Here is a 24,022-nt window from a genome sequence, read left to right as displayed (position 1 = left end):
CCACAAGGAAAGGCTCAAGCTTTCCTCATCTTTCAGGGCTCCATCAGTGCCCAGAACAGCCTGTACTGCCAGAGTTACCCACCTGCAGTGGGAAGCTGACAAAGCTGAGATTTCTGTTCTGGCTATGCATCACCTTATGGAGCGTACCCACATTTACGCTGTCATGTAGAAAAAAAACACCACAATCATAAAATAACACATTCCTCAACTTTGGGCAGCTTCAGATACCAGTGAATCCAGTGGTGTTCTTCACAGCCTGCCTAAACGTTATCCAAATTGTTGTTGTTCCCCTGCTGCACTCAAAGTCATTGTCACAGCTGCAGCATTAAATAGCCTGAGGGCCTGTAAAATCCCACAAATGTTTTGGGCTCAAGCCAAAAGTTTGAGGTTAGGGAGGTTTGCTGTCAAAGTGCCAGGATTCCCTTGAAAAAAAAAAAAAAAGACGCTAAAAAAAAATAAGAAAGAAAGCAAGCAAATTAACTGAGAGGTGCCAAAGGCTTGGAGAACAACTACAAAGGCAGGAAAAGCCTATTCTGAGGAGAAGAAAAAGAAGAACTGGTGGGGAAGGAAGAAAAAGAAAGAAACACAATTAAGATTGTTCACTTTGGAGAACCAGACCTCAAGGAAACTATAATACAGCAGCTTTGTTGCCTAGATCCTATAGTAAGAAAAAGGCCTGGGTCCCCACCTCCAAGGGATAAGAGGAATAAGGAAAACAAAACACTGCAAAAGGACCATGCTGTTTTCACAAGCACAGCAGTAGAGGGTAAGGGGGGGGAGGCTGGTAAAAGATCTGAAAGGATGATTTCTCCGATGTGCTTCCCCCTCCTTCCAACACTACAGATAGTTTTCTTCCTTCAGAAGCGCTTGTGGATGAGAAGCTTGACATGAGCTGGCAGTGCATGCTGGCAGCCCAGAAAGCCAACCGCATCCTGGGCTGCATCAAAAGAAGTGTTGCCAGCAGGTCAAGGGAGGTGATTCTGCCCCTTTACTCTGCTCACCTGGAGTACTCTGTCCCGCTCTGGAGTCCTCAACATAGGCAGAACATGGACCTGTTGGAACGGGTCCAGCAGAGGGCCATGAAAATGATCCAAGGGCTGGAGCACCTCTCCTATGAGGACAGGCTGAGACAGTTGGGGTTGTTCAGCCCAGAGTAGAGAAGGCTCTGGGGAGACCTTATAGCCTTCCAGTACCTGAAGGGGGCCTACAGGCGAGATGGGGAGGGACTCTTGCCCAGGTGGCCAAGAAGGCCAACAGTATCTTGGCCTGTATCAGGAACAGTGTGGTGAGGAGGACTTGAGAGGTGATCGTCCCCCTGTACTCAGCACTGGTGAGGCCCCACCTCGAGTACTGTGTCCAGTTTTGGGCCCCTTACCACAAAAAAGACATTGAGGTGCTGGAGTGGGTCCAGAGAAGGGCAACGAAGCTGGTGAGGGGTCTGGAGTACAAGTCTTATGAGGAGAGGCTGAGGGAGCTGGGGTTGTTCAGCCTAGAGAAAAGGAGGCTGAGGGGGGACCTTATTGCTCTCTACAACTACCTGAAAGGAGGCTGTAGAGAGGTGGGGGTCAGACTCTTCTCCCAAGTCACAGGCGACAGGACTAAAGGAAACGGCCTCAAGTTGCGCCAGGGGAGGTTCAGGTTGGATATTAGGAAGAATTTTTACACTGAAAGGATTGTCAGGCATTGGAATGGGCTGCCCAGGGAAGTGGTTGAGGCACCACCCTTGGAGGTGTTCAAAAGACAGGCTGACATGGTTCTGGAGGACATGGTTTAGTGATGGTTTTTTTGTCAGAGTTAGGTTGATGGTTGGACTAGATGATCTTGAAGGCCCCTTCCAATCTAGATGATTCTGTGATTCTTTATGAGGGAGCATAGTGATAGGATGAGGGGTAATGGTTTTAAACTGAAAAAGGGAAGATTTAGATTAGATATTGTGAAGAAATTCTTTACCGTGAGGGTGGTGAGACACTGGAACAGGTTGCCCAGAGAAGTTGTGGATGCCCCATCCCTGGAGGTGTTCAAGGCCAGGCTGGATGGGACTTTGAGCAACCTGCTCTAGTGGAAGGTGTGCCTGCCATGGCAGTGGGGTTGGAATTCGGTGATCTTTAAGGTCCCTTCCAATTCTAACCATTCTATGATTCTATTATTCTCCTTCCCTGCCTGCACCTTGCCAAACTGCAAGATAAGTATCAGATCTGGCAGCATTTATTTGTTGCAGCTTCCTATTTAAAGGGTGAACAGTTCCTAAATAAGAAAGGTAAATACAAACTACATCCTTTCTAACTGTACACCTTGGAGATGTGCAAGATCATATTATGATGAAATTAAGCTTTACAACAAGTTGGGAATACTCACATTCATGTGTGGGTCTTTTTCTGTAAACGTTTTCATCATTTCTAGCATTCAATTCATCCTTCACCTTCCAGAAATAAGAGAATCAACGTTTCCATTTATTAAAAAGAAACCAAACCCAAAACATCAATGTCTTCAGTTTTTGAATAAGAAACAATCTCCAGGCTAATAAAATAAACTCTGAGAATCCTTAAGAGCATTTTTGCAAACCTTCACCCCTAGCATGCATTTGATTGCTTAAATTGAGTCATAGGTGAAAGAGCTAATCAGGTTTTCTACCCTATCAGTGATCTCAAGTCTTTCACTTTTGACACTCTCTGAAGAAAGCACGTAGCTGAAGCAATATGTAGCATTGCTACATTCAAAATCATTTTCACCTCTCCTGCTTCTGATTTGGCAGAGTTTAACTTTATCAGTCTTCTTACATGTGCCATGAGTTAGCATGGAAAGTATTTTTCCACAGCTACTGTATAATTTCTGCTGTAATTACCTGGAAAGCATCATCAAGAGTTGTGATAAATGAATCCTTTATGTTGCAGTCCTTTAAAGGTTTGTAGTTGTTTGGTTTTGTCCTCAAATGAGCCAGGCATCTATTCTAAATACACCTTAGTTTCTTCAGAAAATAATGACTATGAAAACTAACAGCATTTTAAGTTTCTTCCATCTGTGGGAGATGTTTGACCTGCTATGGACATCAAGGCAAAAGGACTGGATATTGCACCTATGACATGGGCCCAGGAGTTTTCCCATTCCTGTCAAATCAATTAATTAGTAACAGGCTTTAGCAGCAAGCTCAGGTGCTTAAAGAAGTACAAACTATAAACCCTGGTCATTCCAAACAACTGAGGAGGGACAGAAAAGGCTATATGAGTTCATTTCAAAGAAGATTTGGAGGGGAATTCAGACGACTGGAATTATTCATCTACTGTTTCACAAGTGCCTTACAATGAATATAATGGGGCTTTTTCAAGTAAAATGACACATTACTTATCCTACATTTAAATTGCTATTATATTTTTTTATTTAATTAGTTGTATTAAAAATATCTTGTTGACAAATAAACATCCAGTTCCTGAGCAGCACAAAGAAAAGTATATTCATCACAGAAAAAGACCATAATTTATGATATAATTATCCTTACTAAGACACTGATCAATGACAGTTATCATAGCTAAACAAATTGCAAACACCTTGATGGCAACAGAAAGCATTATTGGAACTTGCTACCTAACAGATTCAACGGTTGAAATTTCTGACTGTGACTCACTGACTATTTTAATCATGTTTGTTTTTCTTCTACCCATGCAACTGACTAAAATAATTTTATGGCATTAATATAGCATAAATCAAGGGTTTTCTAAATGTCACTACCCTTTATACTTCCCGTCAGAAGCATCTGCATTACAGTTGCTTAACATGAGCATTACTTTTTTTTCTAAAGAGTAAGACCAAAATTACTAAGGTGGTCAAAAACAACCAGTATGTAACAGTAAATCTTTTCCCCACCATTATGCATGCCAGCCAATATCTCAGTTTTGATGGAATGCCATCATTTTCCCCTCTCTCTCACACTCTGTTTCTTCTGCCTGTAAAGGATGTAGACACCATCATCCTTCCAACTTTTTTTTCTTTTTTCTCCTCACCATAGTGGATCATGTCATACTTTCCCAGCATATCCTTCAGAGCCAGCCTAGCCCTTTGTGTATTCCTGAAAAGCAGATGGTTGATGCTTTTTCTAATCTTGTTTCAAAGTCATCATACAGTCATAATAATAGTAGCTCTGATTCACTGCCAAATGAAGGCCATGGAAGAGCTCCTATTAGGTTCAGTAAGCATCAATACTTTTGTCCATACTCCTGAAATTTCAAAAGAAGTCTGAAATGCATAATGTACTTCTAAAGTGGTTTTTCCTCCCTTTCTCCCCACTTGCATTTTTGTACCACTGAAAATAACAGTACAACATGTAGATTAGTAACCTGAGGTTAGGACTAGCTGGATCAAGACCATCTGCCTTTAATTAGTAAGCATAAAAAGGCTAGTTTATGCCTGCTTTCATTAATGCTACTGATCAAGGATAGTGCTGCTCATGGCTGCAAAGAGAATTCCTGATGTGAGTAATTTTGAGTTGAGATTGGACAGATGAGAAAGTATCAACAGCTTCGTCAACCTGTGGATACATCCTGTCTTTCAAGGAATAAATAAATGATGTTGATTAGCTAAAATGAAGATACTTAATGCACTGTTTTCTAGGAACAGAAACCAACTTAAGTCACAATGATCTAATGAATGAAGATTATATAATCCAAATAAGAACATACACCTCCACCAACATTTCTGTCAACTGAGTAGCAGCACGTCTCAGGTTTAATTCTATTCAGGGGAGGTTTATATTGGATATTAGGAAAAATTTCTTCACTGAAAGGGTTTCCAAGCATTGGAACAGGCTGCTCAGCGAAGTGGTTGAGTCACCATCCCTGGAGGTATTTAAAAGACTGGTAGATGTGATGTTTAGAGGCATGGCATTTGGCAGTGCTGTGTTAATGGTTGGACTCAATGATCTTAAAGGTCTTTTCCAACCTAAAAGATTCCATGAAATATCTAGACATGTGCCATTTTATTCTCAGTTGCATGTTTTGCAAATGCATCAGTGTTGCCACGTCCCACCAAAAAGGTCATCCTCACACCAAGACACCTTTATGCCTGATATTAGACCTCAATACCTGGATGATGTAGTTTTATTAAAGTAAATAGATATATAAACATAGATTCCAACATCCTTCAAACAAGAAATCACAAAAAAACATATCAGTACAACCTGGTACCAAAAAGGGAGAAAACTTGGCCCTAGGCTCCCTAACAAATGCACTTTGAAGGCCCCCCTGGAATTCTTTCTTTCTTGGATGTATTATTCCTTTATTTGAAACCCCTCTAAATTAAATAAACATTTACTGCCAATGCCACCAAAGTGCTAAAAAGTAAGGATACAGGCTCTCAGCTCAAGGCTGATTTATATTCTGTTCTCCAATCAAGATGGGGACACAAGCCTTGTTCTCACCAATGCCAAATACTTGGCCCAGGCTCTGAATACAGTGCTGAAATAATGAAAAGCCTGTTTACTCTTTTGAAAGAAAATCCAAAACCAAACCCCAAATCCACAAATACCACACAACTGCAAAGTGTGGTTGTGAATTATATGACTTAAGAAAAATAAAATCAAACACAAAAATAAACTTCAAAGACATAAAAGCAGCATTTCAGCTGTTCCAAAAGTAATTATCATTCCCACAAAACAGGAGAAACAATCTTCAATACTTCATTCATATTCCTTTGATTTCAATATATAAACTCCAATATCTTAGTAAATTAGTCTTACTATGTTATTTTTATTGATGGTAACAATTCCATATATGAACAGTACTCAGGTTTTCTTGAATCTCACCAACAATGTTTCTTGTTGGACTAATGCCCAACAGTGATGCCCAACAGCAATGAACAGTAACCTTAGAGCCTCCCTTCCTATAGATTCTTTCAGGTGTATTCTATTTCCAAAATGAAATATATACTAAGCCATTACTATATGGGGAAAAAAAAGATTTCTAAACTCTAAGAAAGTGGTTTGCCACAAGCCTTTCTACTTTGCAGGACTCCTAGAAGATCTGTCTTATAATTCCAAGTAGAACACTGGAAGATGGTGGCTTCTGTTTTGTTGTCATGGTTTATCCCTAGCTGGCAGGCAGAACTATGCAGCTGCTCACTCACTCCCTCCAGCTGGGATCAGGTAGAGGCTCGGAAGAGTAAAAGTGAGAAAACTCGTGGGTTGAGATAAAGACAGTTTCATATGTAGAGCAAAACCATCATGCACAAGCAAAGCAAAACAAGGAATTCATTCACTGCTTCCCATGGGCAGGTTGGTGTTCAACCACCTCCAGGAAAGCAGGGCTCCATCCCACGTAACGGTTACTTGGGAAGACAAATGCCATCACTGCAAACGTACCCCCTTCCTTCTTCCAGCTTTATGTACTGAGCATGATGTTACACGGTATGGAATATCCCTTTGGTCAGTTGGGGTCAGCTGTCCAGGGGGTCAGCTGTGTCTTCTCCCAACTTGTTGTGGTAGGGCAGTGCGAGGAGCAGAAAAGGCTTTGACTGCTCAGCAACAATCAAAAGTACCAGTGTGCTATCAACACTATTTCTCATCCCAAATCCAAAACAAAGCACTATACCAGCTGCTAGTAAAAGACAACTCTATCCTAACTGAAATGATGATGTTTGTTTGGAAAAAAAAAACAAAACAAAACAAAAAAAAAAACAACCACCAAACCACAAAAAAACCCCAATCAAATAGTTTTCAACCTTGAAATCAACAACTTTTGGGATATAACAAACTTTCTCTAGGTGAAAGGGGAATGCAGCCCTTGTAGTGCATAGCATTCTTTGCTTCCAAAAAGATTGTTTGCTAGTGCAAACCCTGGGAGTAGTATATATGATTTAAAAACTACAATCAAGTCCCCATTAAACCTACCTCACAAGGGCTGCTAAAAGTCCCACAGAGCAAACCACATTGAAGTACAAAATTGGCCTAGATCCAGTCAGTGGCACACAAGTAAAAGGCTCTGTAGTTCACCAGCAACACCTCAAGGTACTAAATCCAATAAAAGTTAATTTCTGAGCAGAAGATATCTCTAATAAAAGCAAAAAAAAAAAAAAGCATGTCAGAAGAATGTTGAGATTATAAATGAACTTGTAATTCTGCAAGAACTACAGTATGGCTGCCTTTTTAAGTTTCAGTGTGCTCCTGAGATTTAAGACGTGGATCTAAAAGTGACATGTTGACAGCAGCATTTGAACCCAAGACTTTCACATTGACAATGCAGTCATTTAAACTAAAGAAATATGTGGCAATGGAGATAATCCTGATGCTGCAGTCAGCCTATATGTTAAGAATTGAATGAATTTTTCAAGAGAAGGTAAAGTGTTGGGGTTTTGTTTGTTTATTTAACCAAAAGTAAGTATGAACATTGCACACATGCATCCAAGAAAAGAAAAGACTATTGGTTAACCTGAAAAGAATACAGTCCTCCATAACGTTGTGATTGCTTGTTTTGGAAGAAATTTCAAGTGGAAATTGCAATTATATGATGCTGGCCACCAGCTGACACAGTCCCCGCAACTTGTTGAGACTAGCATCTGTATGTATCCCCATGCGTGAGTGGTCACATTCCTCAAAATGGGAGCATATTTCATAACTGAGGTAACAGCTACTGTTTGGTAGAAGGAAATCGGAGGGCTTTTTCAAATTAAATACAGTTTGAAGTCATGTTGGTGCCCTCCAAGATGACTGGGTACTCTGTCAAGCATCCAGATCTCTGTAGAATTTGCTCATCTTTCCCTTAATATCCTAGTCAGTAAGGCAGAAGGCATATCTGTTATTCTCTTCCCCTAGCTTTCCCTTTAATGTAATTTTGCATCAGCTGCAGCCATGAAACAAGCTCTAACATATGGGCTGTCCATCCCTCTATGGGGCATAAGCATGGAGCCAAAGTGTATGTCATATCTATCTGTACATATAGATATATTTCCATCCACATTGCTAATAAACATCTGTTTTGAGTGCCTCCATGCTTATGTCTTCAGTGAGAAAGTCTCTTCTCCAAGGAAGTCCTTCCAGAAAGTGAATCATATTTCTAGAAATTTAATTAAATGTACTCTGAGGAACTGTCTCAATAACATTATCCAAAAAGCCATACTTCTACGTATGCAAAGATGGAGTGGTGGTTTATTCAGTAAGCTTTATGTATGCACCTGCAGAGGAAAATCAACAGTGCATATTTTAACATCTGTAAATGTTTAGTCTAAGCCGATTTAACTAGAAACCATTTTTCTCCATTGAATGCTTTTTAACAAGCAATTTGAGACTTGAAGTGTGCTTATTTTTGAAATGTCATGAACTCGAAAATGTTTAAGAGAAACCATTTCCACACTCATTTATGTTTAGGGTCCAATCTGAAATGGGAAGTAAAGTGTTACAAAATAAACCTACTTAAAAGCACAGATATAAATCAGTCACCTTTATACCTACTCTAACAGTGCAAGTGCTAAAAGAGGAGCTTAAAGCAGGAATAGCTTTGCGTGAGGAGGAATAGAACTTAATTTCTTTCTTTCTTTGGGCCCTTCAGCACTGGAATTCTACCAAATGAGAGAGGATGTGCTAGGGAGTGTAACTTACGTGTTGACAAACAAACCTAAGTACAAATACTGTGTTTAAAACAATCTGCAGAGATTTTACTAAGTGCAGCTGATGTATTGGGACAGCAGAGGAAGTTGCACCAATTTAGAATCACTCTGGTCTCCCAGGCTGCATTACTCATCTCCAAATACAGCTCAAAATCTCTGCAGAGTAGCAACATGACTCAGACGACTTACAGAAGTTCCTACAAAAGGGTAAAATTAAGACTGCAAATCAAAAAGAGGTAGGTAGGTAGAAAGGAAAAAAAAGACCAAAACAAGTCACACCACTGCACACATTTCTCCTATGGGGAAGGTATGGGAGAACTGCATGACAGATTAGTCATGTTGCTTAACACAACACCAAGAGATGCTGAAAAAAAATAAAGTGACAAGAGCAGAAAAAAAAAACTGAACAAAATATCAGAAGTGTACTGTAAGCTAATACTGCCATCTAACTCCCAGCAATCGGGTATTTGATTTCATCAGCATAACCTTTGACTTTAAATTGTTGTCCTTATCTACACAGAAAAGGAAATTATGCTCAGTACAGCTTGCTTATTGTCTTCAAAATAATTATTTTTCTTGAATGTAGGTTGAAAACCCCATCTCTGCTCAGCTACTGAGATTAGTGAGCTGCAATTAATAACAACAGTAAGAAACATCTCTATACTGGCAGATATTTTCAAATTAATGAAAAACGTCAAAGTATTCCTATACAGATACTTACCTCAGATACATTTTTACACATGCATCTGTATCTACAAAAAATCAGTGTCACTCAGATTCTCAGTTGATGCATATATTTTGAAAAAACAAAATTCTGGGGATCAGAGTACCTTCAGAAATCGTCTTCTCCACCTGGGCTTTCTCAGAGTTATTCATACCTTTACCAAATCCCTGCACAACTGGATGCAATAATTCAAGAAATGGAAGTGCTACTTCACATCTTGGCAGCAATCCTATGTTTTTTCCATATGAAAAAGTCCAGATGAAAAATCAGAGTCTATGATACAGAAATGCTCTATGATTCCCCAACAGCGCTGACCTTGCACAGAATATTAACATTTGCAGCTAAATCATCTTACTGCACCAGCTGGTTGAGAAATTCAACCTTACCTTAGCAGGGTATTCACTCACTTCAGGTACCTGCTACATGCTACCTGCAGTAGAAAGTAACCGGGCATGAGGCAACATTTTCACCAGTCCTCAGAAAACTCCTACTAATATTGACATTTCACTTCAATACAGTTTTTTTGAGCACCACAGACGAACACTATTCTCTCCTACTTTTCATCTTCATGACTGAGTGATTAAAAAAAATCAACAGATCCCAGATAAAATAGGGATCATATTTTACTGGTGAATCAAACAGAATTATTTGAGAAGGATGTATCCCTTCTCAGTTTTCTATGCCTTCTCCACAGAGACATTAAGGTCTTTGGAGAGAGCAGCAGTATCTCACTGTAAGATGCTGTTCCCACAACAAATGAACTGGTGAGCCTACATAGACAGATCAATAATATACAGTTAAAGAAAATTGAATGCTTATAAATATACTATGGATTCACATCACAGCATGTTTTTGAAAATCTTTTTCTTTCTTAAATGTAATTTACACTAGAAATCAAGTTCCATTCAGCTCTGTAACCACAATTCAAAGACACAATAACCTATGTATTCGTGCATTTACCCATCTATCTGCCTTTATAAATGAAGTTAGGAGCATGAGCTTTCTGATTTGCAGAACTACTTGTTCCTACAATTATGAATTCAAGGGCCTGCATTCAAAATATTAAAAAAATTGTTTATGGCAATCTTAGTTGAATTTGAAAATCCATCTGTATGTAAAATACAGTTGAGTCTATATCTTTTTTCCAGATTCAGATTAATTCAAATGTCTATATTCAAAAGCTTAGACTGATCACTTAGATAATTACAGCTGTGATTGCTGAACAGGGTAGAGCTAACATTAAATTACGAAGTAGAATTTGCTGGAAATGCTCATGGTATTCCCCCTGGACCTATTTTGTAGAAGTGTTTCCTGAGCACAGGAATACAGATAAGTTGTCTAGTAAGAGTTTTCAGAAATGAAAAAAAAAAAAAAAAAAAAAAATTGATAAATTTCTAGAAGTTAAGCAGAACTGCCTACATGTTCTTGACAGTTTTGAAATTATTATTATACCTGAACCTAATGAAATATTGACATTTATGATTTCCCAGAAATCTAAGGTGTGGTTAGTTATTTTAAAATTAATATGAACTAGACACAGACTGGCTTCACAGTTCCCGAACAACTTAAAGTAACTAAAAACTTATATGTCTGTATTATCAAAGTAAGCAACATCAATTTAGTATCTTCAAAACACTTGTGTCTCCCTGAAGAGATAAGCAAGGATTGTTAATGTTCTATTTTAACCAGAGACCTTCTTTTCTGCAGATTTTTAAAGCTGCACCTGTCAGTATTCACTGGCCAGCTCTTAAAAGTGTAAACCCCTCTCCTATTAGAGGAAAATAACATCACCGAGTTAAACCAACTGAATGCATATTTTCCTGTCCTTAGACAAGTGAAAAGCAAGCACGGCTAAAGCTGTTCCTTTGATTAGAAAGAACTGGAAACGCCCACAGATTTAGAGAGCTTCCTGTTTAACATAGCCTGAACTGGGACTTCTACTGTGAAAACAGAGTACAGATATGTTTGTGGTCTCTGTCAGACTGCTTGCCCGTTTCATGAAAGTATGCAACATATGGGGCGTAGGGAGACATTCAGATTTTCAGTGTGTTGTCAGAAGAATACGTAAGTAGACAAAAGATATATTCATATCCTCCCTAACTTCAGGCTAATCTCAGCAAATTAAATTGATACATAGACGTCTGTGCTTAATTTAGTTTGAAATTTATACCTTCTTGTTAATTGATTCCCTTTTATCACCACTAATTTGTAGATTATAAAAATCTGCTTCCTGCGCTCCATCAGGACACACAATAGAGGAGTGTTGTGCTGTCCATTTTCCCAGAGAGACAATCGGAGCTGTCATCCTACTAGCAATGCTGGACCCCCATCTTCTAAAGTGATGAATAGGAAACAAAAGGAATATTTACCTCAGAGATGTCAATTAACAGTTAATCAGTAGTCTTGGTATACACAAGGCAAAAGGTGAATCTGCAAATATGCAGTGAGCTGGTGTTGAAATAGCATTTAGAGTAATACCATTTGTATACATACATTATTATTAGCGCTCTCCAGCTCCTGGACATCACTACCACCTCAGCATATGTGCATTAGAGGGCCAACTAGAGCTTGGTTCATGCCATATCCTACATATGCAGACAACAGAAAAATCTAATTAGCTCTCAAAATCACTTGTGAAGAAGCAATATAAGTAACTAAAAAAAGCTGAAGTCTAAGGATTAGTATGCAAGAAACATTTTGACAGTAAGATTTGCAGTTTGGGACAGAAGAAAGGAGGAGCTATTATGAATACAGATTCAGCATGGCCCTGGTGCTGAAAGAGTCTTGGTCTAAGGTGGTTCATTTCAGGAACTGACAGTAAGAAGAGACAATGCTAGAGAGGGCTGAATGGTGATGGCTTTTTGAACAGTAATTAAGGCACTACTAGCCGAACATTATCCTTTATCACTGCTATTCAATGGCTAATTGCTAAAGTCCACCTAGCCATAGATAAACTGTGACTTTAGAGCCATCAAGAACACTTCTACTCAAATTTTTACAGACACCTGCAAAATATCATGTCTGTGAATGTTTATAACATCCACCCTTCATTTATTAACCTTTTCAGGTAAGAAGTGAACATGCACTTGATAACAGAAAACTGCACTCCTATTGGAAACTCCCAATGAGTTTTAAACTTGTCACTACTCAAATCTTTCATTTGAAAAGAGACCCAGAAAGGAAATAAAGTTAGAATATTCTAGTGATGGCAAGCATTTGCTTTATGGTTACCTGTAATGGTAATTATTACACTCCTCAATATTCACTATTAATTAGCATATGTATGGACAACAGATAAGTAGAAGAGATTCTCCTGAACACCATGGTTTTCTTCTGTTTCTTACCTACCATCTAAAACACATTTAGCTAACAATGATACTAAACATTACTTGTTTCTCTTCGTTTTTATTTCACTATAAAATCCTATGGTTGTATGCAGGAAAGAATTATGTGGTTATCTATCCAGTTTTTTGTTACCTAAACCACACGATATTACGTATATAAAATATGGCACATATTGCCAATTTAGGTTACGGCATCCAAGCAGGAAAGAAACAGCCAGCATAATCTCAGAAACCCATGTCACCGTGTTATATTGAAATATACAAATGAGCTGAGATGCTTGAAAATTAATCAGAAACTGCAAAGGCAGCAGGTGCAGTGCTGAAAGAAGAAAAGCAATCGATGGAAAAGTTGCCAGGTTTCATAAAAAAGAGAGAAGACTATTGATTCTTCAAATTATTGCCCAAAGAAGTTATTGTGACAGCTCATTTGACAAACAGCTTGGACTGTGAAGCAGTTGAGTGTAGAAATTACCATTCGCAAGTTGTTTAGGATATAAAATATTTTTATTTTACTACCAGCAGCCAAAATAAGAACCACTATAGCAAATTACCTCGGTATTTTGGGGCTAGGACAAAATGGTTCTGAAAATCCACAATTCTTGTAAAAGAAAAAAAAAGGCTTCCATATTTTTTCAGTATACAAATCAAGTGTCTGGTTTGTTCACTTAGGAGGTAAGTTAAAATTTTTTTCCCTGAAACATCCATGACTCATTCTTTTGGCCTGAACCTCAGTAGTTTCATTGACAGTTTATTGATTGATTTAATTTATACTTTCCCGTTTAAAGAAACAAAAGTAAATTCTGAGCTGATGATTTGCTGATTAATTTACCAGTTAATTGATTAACTTCTGAAAAGATCAAGGCAGACAATGCCTTGTACTGCAGCACCAGGTATCATCATGCTCAGAGCCCAGGGTAAACCATGAGCATCAAGAAGATAAGGCTTGATGATACTCAGTGGCAGTATTATTCAGAATTTAAAGTTTAGTAGTAATGAACAATTCCAATTACCCAAACATCTGCTCAAAAAAAAAAGATTATACCAAAAAAAGTAGAAAGCATGATTCAGCTCACTGAACTTTAGCAACATAAAAATTTATTCATCGAAACCTAACCCAATCATCTAAACTGTGTATCAATAGAGAATGTAATGGAAAAGCTTCTTTCAGAGAATGCTTCATTCCTCATCTTAAAGTTATCATCATGGCCCACAGAGGCCCATTACTCTTTCTTAATTAGAGAATAAATCTAGGTGACTAGCTTTGGCTTAGGTGATTAACTTTGCAGGTAAGATGTCTACCATATTCTTGGAGTGCTGTGTGAACATTTCTTGCTCTAGAAGTCAGAGAGCACCTAAATGGCTTTTAGAGATGATTCTGAACAACAAGGATGAAATGGTTGAGCAAAATGTCATGGTAAGAAGTAATTTCAATGAAATCTATAAGTAAACAGAACAGTTATTAACCCTTAGAAAATAAAGGAAAAGCAACAGCATAAACATTCCTGTTTTCAAGTAGATATTTCAAGCAATCATTCTCTTATGGAAGAAAGGTGAGAAACATATCAAGAGATCAATATAGCTAATAGGAGCTCTGCATTGACTTCAAACATAAGAAGAAAGCATACAGGAAATGGAAAAAGTCAGATTCTTAAGAGCATATACACAAATGGAGCATAAGCATGTAGGGAAAATTTAGGAAAGGGCAAAGCATTTTTCATAGGAAAAAAATTAAATGTCATTGCAAACAATTATTCCTGTTGGCTCTTGAATCAACTGCATCAAAGGCTGACCCCGAGGAAGCAGGAACATTTAAGTGGGCTTGTTGCATCAATGGAAAAAACAGTCGTGATAAACCGAACCTTTCCAGTTAAGAGAATGGGGATGGAGGAATGGAGTAGGAAAGAAAAGGACAGCTGAATAAGTTTCACCATTAGCTCTGCTTGGTGAGATCCCTCTAGCATACTTAGAGTCATTGTACTTGCTGATGAAAATTACAGCAGAAGGGCCTGTAATTTAATAAGACCAAGAAGAGTCTCATATTCAACTGGAATCTCTGATCCAGATTTAGGTGCTGAACTTCAATAAGAATGTGCCCTAACTGGAGAAGTCAAGAAGAGAAGTAAATGAATAATCAGAGGTGTGAAAAAGTTTACCTAACTGAAAATACAGAACAAATTAAGTTTACCTCAAAGAGAGAAGGAACTGTCCAAATATAGTTTAAATAAATAAATGGCTTCTGCAAAGGAGGGACTAATCTGTTTTCTTTAGCTGTAATAGATAGGCCAAGTAATGTGCTTACATTACAGCATAAAAGATTCAAGAGAAAAATTAAGAAAAACTTCTGAGTAAAGAGAGTGAAGCACTAGACCAGATTGCCTGCAGAGATCATGCAATCTGTCTATTTAAAGGTCTTTAATAAAATGCTAGATAAATATTAATCAGAATGACATAAGGAAAGGTATTCATGCTTTGAGGCCGAGGGACATGTTAGATACATTTAAGTTGCTCTGGGTTGAAACTCTTCAAGTCTGTGTCACAAACTGAACTAGTATAATAAGCATAAGGCACTGGAAATTTTCATTACTGAGAAGAAATGCATTATAATCAGCATTCAGGTACCCTAAAAAGAGAGCTGACTGAGGACACCTTCTTGCTGATGTATGTTTTGGAAAAATCTAATAACTCTGGGATATTTCAGAAGCAGAACGGTCGAGATAACTTTATAAGCCAAACTGGCTTCCACCAAAGAACTGGATTTAATTCTTTGGAAGTATAAACAAGACAAGCCAATTTTAAAATTGACCAAGTAGAAAACTCTTTTATGTTGTAAGCCTTCATTATGAGAGTCTGTATTGATATGCCGTAGCCCAAGCTCATGCCTAGGTAACCAAATACAGCCTTCTCATTGAAATATACATAGACTTTGTATTTGACTTAGTGCCACAACATAATCTGATTTTTTTAAAAACGCACTATACAATATCAAAGCACACTAACTGGTGAAAAGTTCCTAGGCTGATCACAAAAAAAAGAGAGTAAAATAAAACCATCAAATAAAGGAGCCTGCTTTTATTCATTATTTTCACCATTCATGAAGATTACTATATAATTAAAATATAATCAGGTTTTGTAACTCTTGTGTATAAAATTCACAGAATGCAGAGAATCATTAAGCAACATAAATCAAAGGGAAGTTATATGTAACAGTAAAAAAAGGACTCTAAGAGTGCTTTTTGAATACATTGAATATAGTGGTTTTATAAAGCAGGAAAATTTAAGTATATACATATAGAATCAAAAGAAGCAATGCTATAAGAAAGAAAAGTGGGTCTGTCCTTTGAAAAGCAGTCATTGAGGAAGAAACCTCTGGGTCAGAGTGAACACAGCCTCATTTGTGCTGCATGTGAGAAAACAAAATCACACACAAAGCAGGGGAGAAAAAGCGTTTCACAGAATGGAAATTAAGTCCAAAGAGGTTAAGGCAGGTGCTTCTAGGTGAACAATATTGTCTGCTGACTTCAAGTCAGCCTTTTGCCAATATAATATTGAGATTTTTTTCCATTGTTTTTAAACCAGAGTTTTACATATTGCTTCACAAATGAAGCCAGAGAGCTTGTAAAGTGGTATGTGGACACCAACACAATAGCAGTTCGGCAGGAGTTTGCTTCCCTAGACTGAGCTGCCATCTGGTAACAGCAGAAGAGGGGGAAAAAACCACTAGTTCTTATGTTAAAGATAATGCATCTTCTTTGACAGCTTCTGCAGCAGCTTTTGAAGCTCTAACAAAATACTGTACTGGGACTCAGATGGTGAGTGGCAGATAAGAGACTTGCTATCAGTGATTATGTACATTTTCAGTCTGAAATATTTTGAGACCTTTTCACACAAAGATGATTCTGTTAAGATTTTGAGGCATAAAGAGGAACTATCCAAAATTAAGATAACTGACTGATACAGTAGGTGGAAAGAATTAAGAGAAGGAAATGGTGGTTGTCCAAGTCAGTGTGGAAACAAATCAATGGATACAATATATTCATTTTTTGTAATTGCCTTGCTGTCCTGGAAACTGATTTTTTAGAAGTAACTAGGTCAAAGACGACCAGAATTATTACTTCGAGATAGCATTTATGCAGATGAATAAGCATGAGCTTAATACAGAACTTTCACTGGCAGTGACATTTTCTGTTCTGGGTATCAAGACTAAATAAAAGCCAAAAAGCAAAGCTCTCATAACATTTATCACCAAGAATGACCTCAGATAGAATTATTATGTATTATGAAGGTATTTAAGATCTCACAATGAAGCATTTAAGCAAATTCACAAGAATGCCTGAAGGCTTCCTTCAGCTTTTCATAATGTTTACTTTCTTCCCTTTCCCTGTTAAAAAATACCTGTAAAATAACCATGTGAATAACAGCAACATAAACATACACTCCTCCTTTATCATTCAAACACTTTTGTATAGGAACATGTACATGCTATTCAATTTTGAAAAGGAACACCCCTGAAACTTCAAAAAACAATTAATATGTCTTGATCCATTCTTCTGTTTCAAAGATTAGTTTCAAACTCTAGTCTTGTATCCATCAAGTACGCTCTGGTAGAAGCTTCTGGTTTTTTCTGTGGTTAGTGCCTTGTTTCCTGTTCAGTGGTGTCATCTATGCAAGGGCACTCAAACTGCAGCAGCCATTCTGCTCATAATTACTGTTTCACTTTGCTTAATCCAGCCATCTCGTTTCCAAGCTGTGTCATGAAAGAAATATTAGATGTTGACAAGGAATATAGAGTGCTGCAGAAGACCTGAAGAATGCTAGAAATTACTGATACAGAAAGAAAAAATTAATTTTTCATTTGTAACAGATTTAAAAGGATTCTGTTCAATGTACACTAAAGACCATGAAACTAGTGCTTAGAAAATACTGTAAAACCTGATTTTTTTTCAGTTTTCGTTAGGCAGCTGTTAGAATCATTTACACTTCCTTTCTTTAATGCAGTGTTGGAATACCACTACATGGCTTTTATTTGTAAACATTTGACATCTTGGATATCCTAGCAATGATGCCATCTTTTTCATCTCCAGAACCAAGGATATAGTTTCCATTCCTGTAATGACCGCAAACCAGAGGCTGGCTCCAACTTCTCAGAACTTGTCCTTGCTCTGACTCAGCAACTTCCTACTACGCCTGGGCCTGAGTGCATAGCCCGATTTCCAGCTGCTGCATTTTCACTTTGATGGATCAGCAGCCAGGGTGCAGCATCCTAGGTGTATGCTACAAAGCCGACAAAGGGATTTTGCTTTAAGGCAAGAGGAAGGCAAGCAAAATTAGATTGTTAAGGAAAATCCGTCATAGAAGGAGAGGTAAGAGTTGAGAATTGGCAGGAGAAACATGAAAAGAGGAATTCTGCCTATATTTGAAAGCAAAAGGAGATACAGGAAACAGGACTTGGAACTCCTTTACCAGTACAGGTGTGAAAGATGGAGGATTTTATTTCAAGTGACATCAGTCAGCCTTTAAATGCAATATGGTTTAAGAAAGAAAATGCCATGTTTAACACAACAGAAAATATTAGGCAAATGAAGCTGCACATGGTCAGGAAAGATTGGACAATGTAAAGTTAATAAAGAAGATCAAAATAATTATTCATTTAATTTCCTGCACTAAGAATAGCATTATGGAAGTATGTAGCCATATTCTAGTAACATTAAAGACACAGTTGGATTTATTATTTTAAAAAAAAAAAATTAGTACTTCAGCTTCTAAATCCTAAACAATTATTTTCAATGTAGGTGTTCTGGCCTTCATTAGAGTCCTTCTGATGTATATCCTGCCTGTGGTTCCTTTGATTGTTGCTTTTGCAATATCATATGTCGAATCCTTTCTACACTGTTCTTTGCAGTATCTAAAATATTCCTACTCCACATCTTTTATTCTCTTCTCCTTTAAAATATGAGAAAAAACATACTTAAAACCCACAACTTGTGCAAGAATATATTCTTTTACTTTCAAGACAACCTGCTTGGACAATACAATATGCATCCAGCTGTCAAAGGGCCATTTTTCAGGGTCATTTTTCATATGGAAAAGTTTACCTTCTGGAAAGAGATCTCATTTCTGCCTCATTGACTTGTTTTGACCCTTAGAGTATGTATCATGAAATCTGTGCCCTTTGAGTTTCACAGGTCACTACCACCACAAGTTTTCTAATTGGAGCTACTGCTTGAACTGAGAAACGTTTTTTGCTTGGACATCTGGGGCTTCAAATATTCATTTTTATGGCTGATTTAAAAAAAAATAAAGTCAAACTATGAATTCAACTTGTGTTGAATTCCGTACCCAAAGAAATTTCCTCCCTCTCCCCCTCTGCTTTGCTTTAAAACAGTCAGAAACCAAGGTACTTTGAACCTGACACTTTTAATGCTCTAACTGGACAATTCAGTAGTCTGTTTTCATCAACTTTTTACTCTTCCATCACATGTAATTTTCAAATTTACTCTTTTTTCCCTTCAGCATGCACTACTAGTGTACCTGAGACTGTGCCACTAGCAACGTTGGGTTTTATTGTAGCATACATTACCTGAATAGTTCTCAACCACAGCAGACTCCCTTGAATTTTGAACTAAGGATTGTCTTGATTCATTTGCCTACATTAAAATTGTCTTTACGTGAGTCCTTACAGAAATCCCAGAAATAAATCTGAATATAAGCATAATTTCTTCTGGAAAGATGCCTTAAAAAAGTTTTTTCATAGCACTAGTAAATTGCCATTTACAGTATAACTTGATTTTTTTAGTTACCAACTAGGAGTAGAGGGGTCGCTCAGGTTTTCTTTATGGGATGTTTAATGCTACTGCCCTTGGGATTGCTCCTTTCCAGGCTCTGCAGCCCAGCCCAGCCCACCTGTAGACCCAGGGATCTGTTTTTCCATCCCAGTCCAACAGACACAGCTTTCCCATTTGCAAGTTCAGTCAGCAGTGGTGCTCACTGTGTTACCAGGCATACACACAGGACAGCAAGCAATACAACCAGCTACAGACTGGGCTCTCTCTTTCAACAGCATCCATATATAACAATACCAGGACTCACACAAACATAGCATAGATAGCCAAATTCCCTTCCTCCTTTCCAGCTGGTCAGGGCTGAAGTTTAAGTAGTGAAAGAACTCACCCTCACACTCCCGAGATCCACAAGCACATTCTAAGATTCCCTGAGCATCAGCAGGAGCTCTCTTCCCATCCAGCACACCTGCCTGGGTGCTGACCTTCCCAGATCTCCACTTGCCAGCTAGCCCAGCTTGATGTTTGTTAGCAAATGGACACAGGCAACCCAACAGCCACAGGTCACTCCAGTTACAACTCTGCCCACCTGATACACCTACCTCAACCTGCGGCCTCCTGCTCACCAGCTAGTCTAGCCTGGTGTTCGCGACCAAATTTTACACACACAAACCCCCAAACACAACAAGATGGGGGAAAACCATGAACCCCCCCCAGCCCCTCCAGTGGTTATTCTAAAGGCATTTTTCCTGCCTTGTTCCATTTTCACTAGGAAAAAAGTATATGATACAACAGGTCAACTGCCTCACCTCTCCCTGTTATCAAGCTTTACAGCCAAATTTGCTTCTGGGCACGTTTCTTCCTAAGGGGAGAAAGATTAGAAGAAAGGGAAGTTGTGGATGCCCCATCCCTGGAAGTGTTTAAGGCCAGGCTGGATGGGGCTTTGAGCAACCTGCTCTAGTGGAGGTGTCCCTGCCCATGGCAGGGGGGTTGGAACTCGATGATCTTTAAGGTCCCTTCCAACTCTAACCATTCTATGATTCTATGATTCTGTGATTACCTGCTTTAGATTTTACACAAATTAGAAGTGGTTTTACTTAGATATCTTGTTAGATTTCAAGTTATTTTCTAATCAGTTATCAGTCTGCAGCTTCTTATTTCCCCTCCATTAGCAGACCTTTGTCCACTTATGCTAAAGACAACACCAACGCAAAATGACCACTTTCATTCCATCAAGTCACAGAATTTACATAGCTAAATCAGACATATGGCACCCGCAGCCAACTGAGACTCAAAAATTGCAAAGATCTCCATAAATACTTAGTTCAGAAAATGGTTTTGTTTTAGTTCTAAACAAAACTCTATTAATAGAATCTGATTTCTCAAAGCTTCGGTGAGTTACTAGTAATAACCAAGAAAGCGCAATAAATGTTATTTTGCAGAAGAATATAGGGTATTAAAGAAGGGGACACAAAAAGTTGATGCTATTGAAAAATCTGGTTCTGAAATACCATCTGCAACCTAACATTTACACTTTCCTAAAGTGCAACAAATGGCAGAATACAGTTCATTGTTTTTATGTGGTTTTTGTTTGTGGTTTTTGTTTCCCCCCCAATTAAAGAATTTGATTCTCCCACATAGCAGCTTGTTTGGAATGAAATTCTTAAGTTCTCAAGTAATCCATAAATATACCTATTTATTACTCAAAAAACAAAGATTCATTCAAAGCTATGTCTGCATTAGTCTACTTGCCAATGTTTCATCTTTAATGGGTTTTTTTTTGAAAAAGAGTTAATTTTGTAATACTTCACTATCCTAATGTCATAGTGAAAAATTACCTTTCCTAAACAGATGATATAATTGTTGTGACATTTCAAACTTGCTCAAAAGTCGGTGGTAAGGATTGGCAAATAAATCTAAGCTTTGCAAATGTTAGTCTATAGCCCAAATTTTATGCTTCTGTTTTATCTTTTTTAGAAAAGGATTTTTCAGAGAACATGCTGAGCCTCATCGCTTATGTCAATTTTATTACACTGTTACTTTATTGATTTTAATGAAATTTAATTTGGCTAAGCTGCAAAAGCAGCAACATCATGTCTATGGTATTCCAGCAGAAGGGAGTCTACCATGATCCTTACATATTGGTTACATGTGGATCACAAGAAGCCACAACTAAAATGAAAACAAGTACTCATCTTCCAGCAGAAAAAAAGAATTGGAGTTCGTTCTTTCAGCTTTGTTACAGTCTTTAATAGCTTTAGCACACTGTTTGGTTAGTGTTAGAAGATCCACAAAGCAAGTGTTCTTCTTCCATAAGGGGAAAAAAACATTGAAATACAATGACTGAAAAAAAAAAAAAAAAAAAGTCACAGTAACCAGAATTTTAATAAACCTATTGATTTGAGGAGTAGTAGGGGAGTTTAATTATATTCAATTTGTCATTAAGGGACTTTAAACAGCATCAATTTTCATGATTCAAATAGTTACAAGAGGAAGGGTGCTCAAATAGCATATTTTTTTCTAAATTTCAAGACTGGAATGAAGAATTTATCTGGGCCGATTGAATGTTAACTGTTATTGGTTATAGCGCACCAAACTTCTTCCCACAAAGGGAAACATAAAGGTTTCATTGATTACAATGTGACTTGTTTCCTTTGCAAGAATTTTCAAAATGGGGATACGAGGAAAATGAGATACAAGGTTAAGATGTAAAATACTAAACTTGATCGTTGTTTCCTTTTCCCCTTATTGTCATTATGCAGCTTACAGACAGGTTCCTTCAAAATATGCTACACTAAATAAAGTGAATTCATGGCATGCAAATCTGCCTTAATTCCCCCTTTCATTTACCAGTAACCACACTGTATCTAACCTTGGCACCTATCTTGTGGTGCATCTCTTTACGGGCATAAGCATCTGTTCATTCAGGGTTCTTTATGATTACGAGATCAAGACTCTACATTGCAAGAAACACTCCCTTCTTAGTACTAAATATATTTTCAAATAAGAAAATCACATTCAGACCTTCAATAGATACATTTCAGGATTTTGATACTGAAAATTAAAGTTCTGGAAGTACAGCTGCTGGTAAAAAAAAACACCTGTATTGATTCATTAAATCTTGGCCATGTTAGAGGAAAAACAGCGTAAGTTCATTCCACTCACAGTAAAGATGCAGAAGCAACAGAGCTTGGATTTCACACTAAAATAAGTTCTGGATTACATAAGTCATATTCAAACAGTGCCTTATTATTGAACATGATACATAGCTCGGTGACTATATTGTTAGTCTCATCCTTTTATCATTTTTCCTTACATTTCCTTACCTATTCTACTAGAGAACAGAATAAAGTAGTATTATGTTCCTTAGGTTTGTGGTGCTTAGCTTCTGCCACCCCCTTAGTGTTGACAGTTTAAAAAACAAATAATTAAATTCCACAAATTCAAAATAATTGGTTTCTATTACAGGCAACAATTTGAGTAATAGAATACAGGAATTCACTAGCAATTTATTACTTGTCATTTACCATCACTGAAATATGGGCAGGGGGAGGGGAGGGGGTGGCCAGGAATAAAGCCAACTAAAAGTTCCCTAAAGAAAATAAATCTAGGGAATAGATGAATACAAGTTTCAATTAATTTACTGTTTTGTGGGCTTACATAATTGAAATATCATTGAATCTGTCAGGATAGTATCTGATTCCCAAAGTGAACAGAATATAAAGTTGTATAATGAGTATAGAATAGATCTGAAAATAATGTACTGCATTGTGTTCTGGATTCTGTTACTTCTACCAGGCTTCTCTTGTTCCACTCAACAGCTTCACAGCTTTTTACATAGCTGGTGTGGAAATGGGAAGGTTTTTTTGTACTTGCACAAAATTTTGGAGGTAGATGAGAAAAAAAAACAACTAGGCAAACTGTTAAGAAGAAGGACAAGCTTCAAAAATCTACACCTGAAACTGTATCCCCAAAATGCCATATTTAAGTTAATTCTTGACAGAATATTAGCTAAGTTTGCTTCTAAGTATCTACAACAATCCTCAAATTTTGAGCCCCTTAGAGTCAAGACATGTTCAACGTTTGCTCACATGTACTCTTGCCCCATTCACCCCCACTAATCTTCATCCTGCGGATCCTTCCTAATGACAGTCCCTCAAAGTGAAATTATTGTGACCAAGTATTTCTTCTCTGTTTTTTAACACTGGAAATTTGGCACTTAGATCAATCAAATATGTCTTAGTAGTTTAGGCTGATGATATTCACCCAATAAAACTGCAACTTTAGAGTAAAATACCACTTTTCCTAAAGCTGTAACCACAGCGAGACTGATCTGTCCTGATATCTGTGCCTGGAAGACAGCAGCACACTGGTGAAGCAACACATCATAACTGTTGCTCCAGAACCAATTCTGACTTCTGTGCATCTGGTCAGAGTTTCTTTCCCAGTCTAGAAGCACCACATCCCCATTTCAGTCCTCTTAAGTTTTACTTCTGCAAACACAAAGAAAGTTGACAAAGTGATCTGTGTCAGTTGTTTGACTTGTAAGGAACAGAGCTCCAATAACTAGGGAAGGACAGATTAGATAAGCA

The sequence above is a fragment of the Numenius arquata genome, chromosome 4, assembly GCF_964106895.1.
Source record: "Numenius arquata chromosome 4, bNumArq3.hap1.1, whole genome shotgun sequence".
Taxonomy (NCBI): Eukaryota; Metazoa; Chordata; class Aves; order Charadriiformes; family Scolopacidae; genus Numenius; species Numenius arquata.
The sequence above is the reverse complement of the archived record's forward strand: the minus strand, read 5'-3'. Positions refer to the sequence as shown.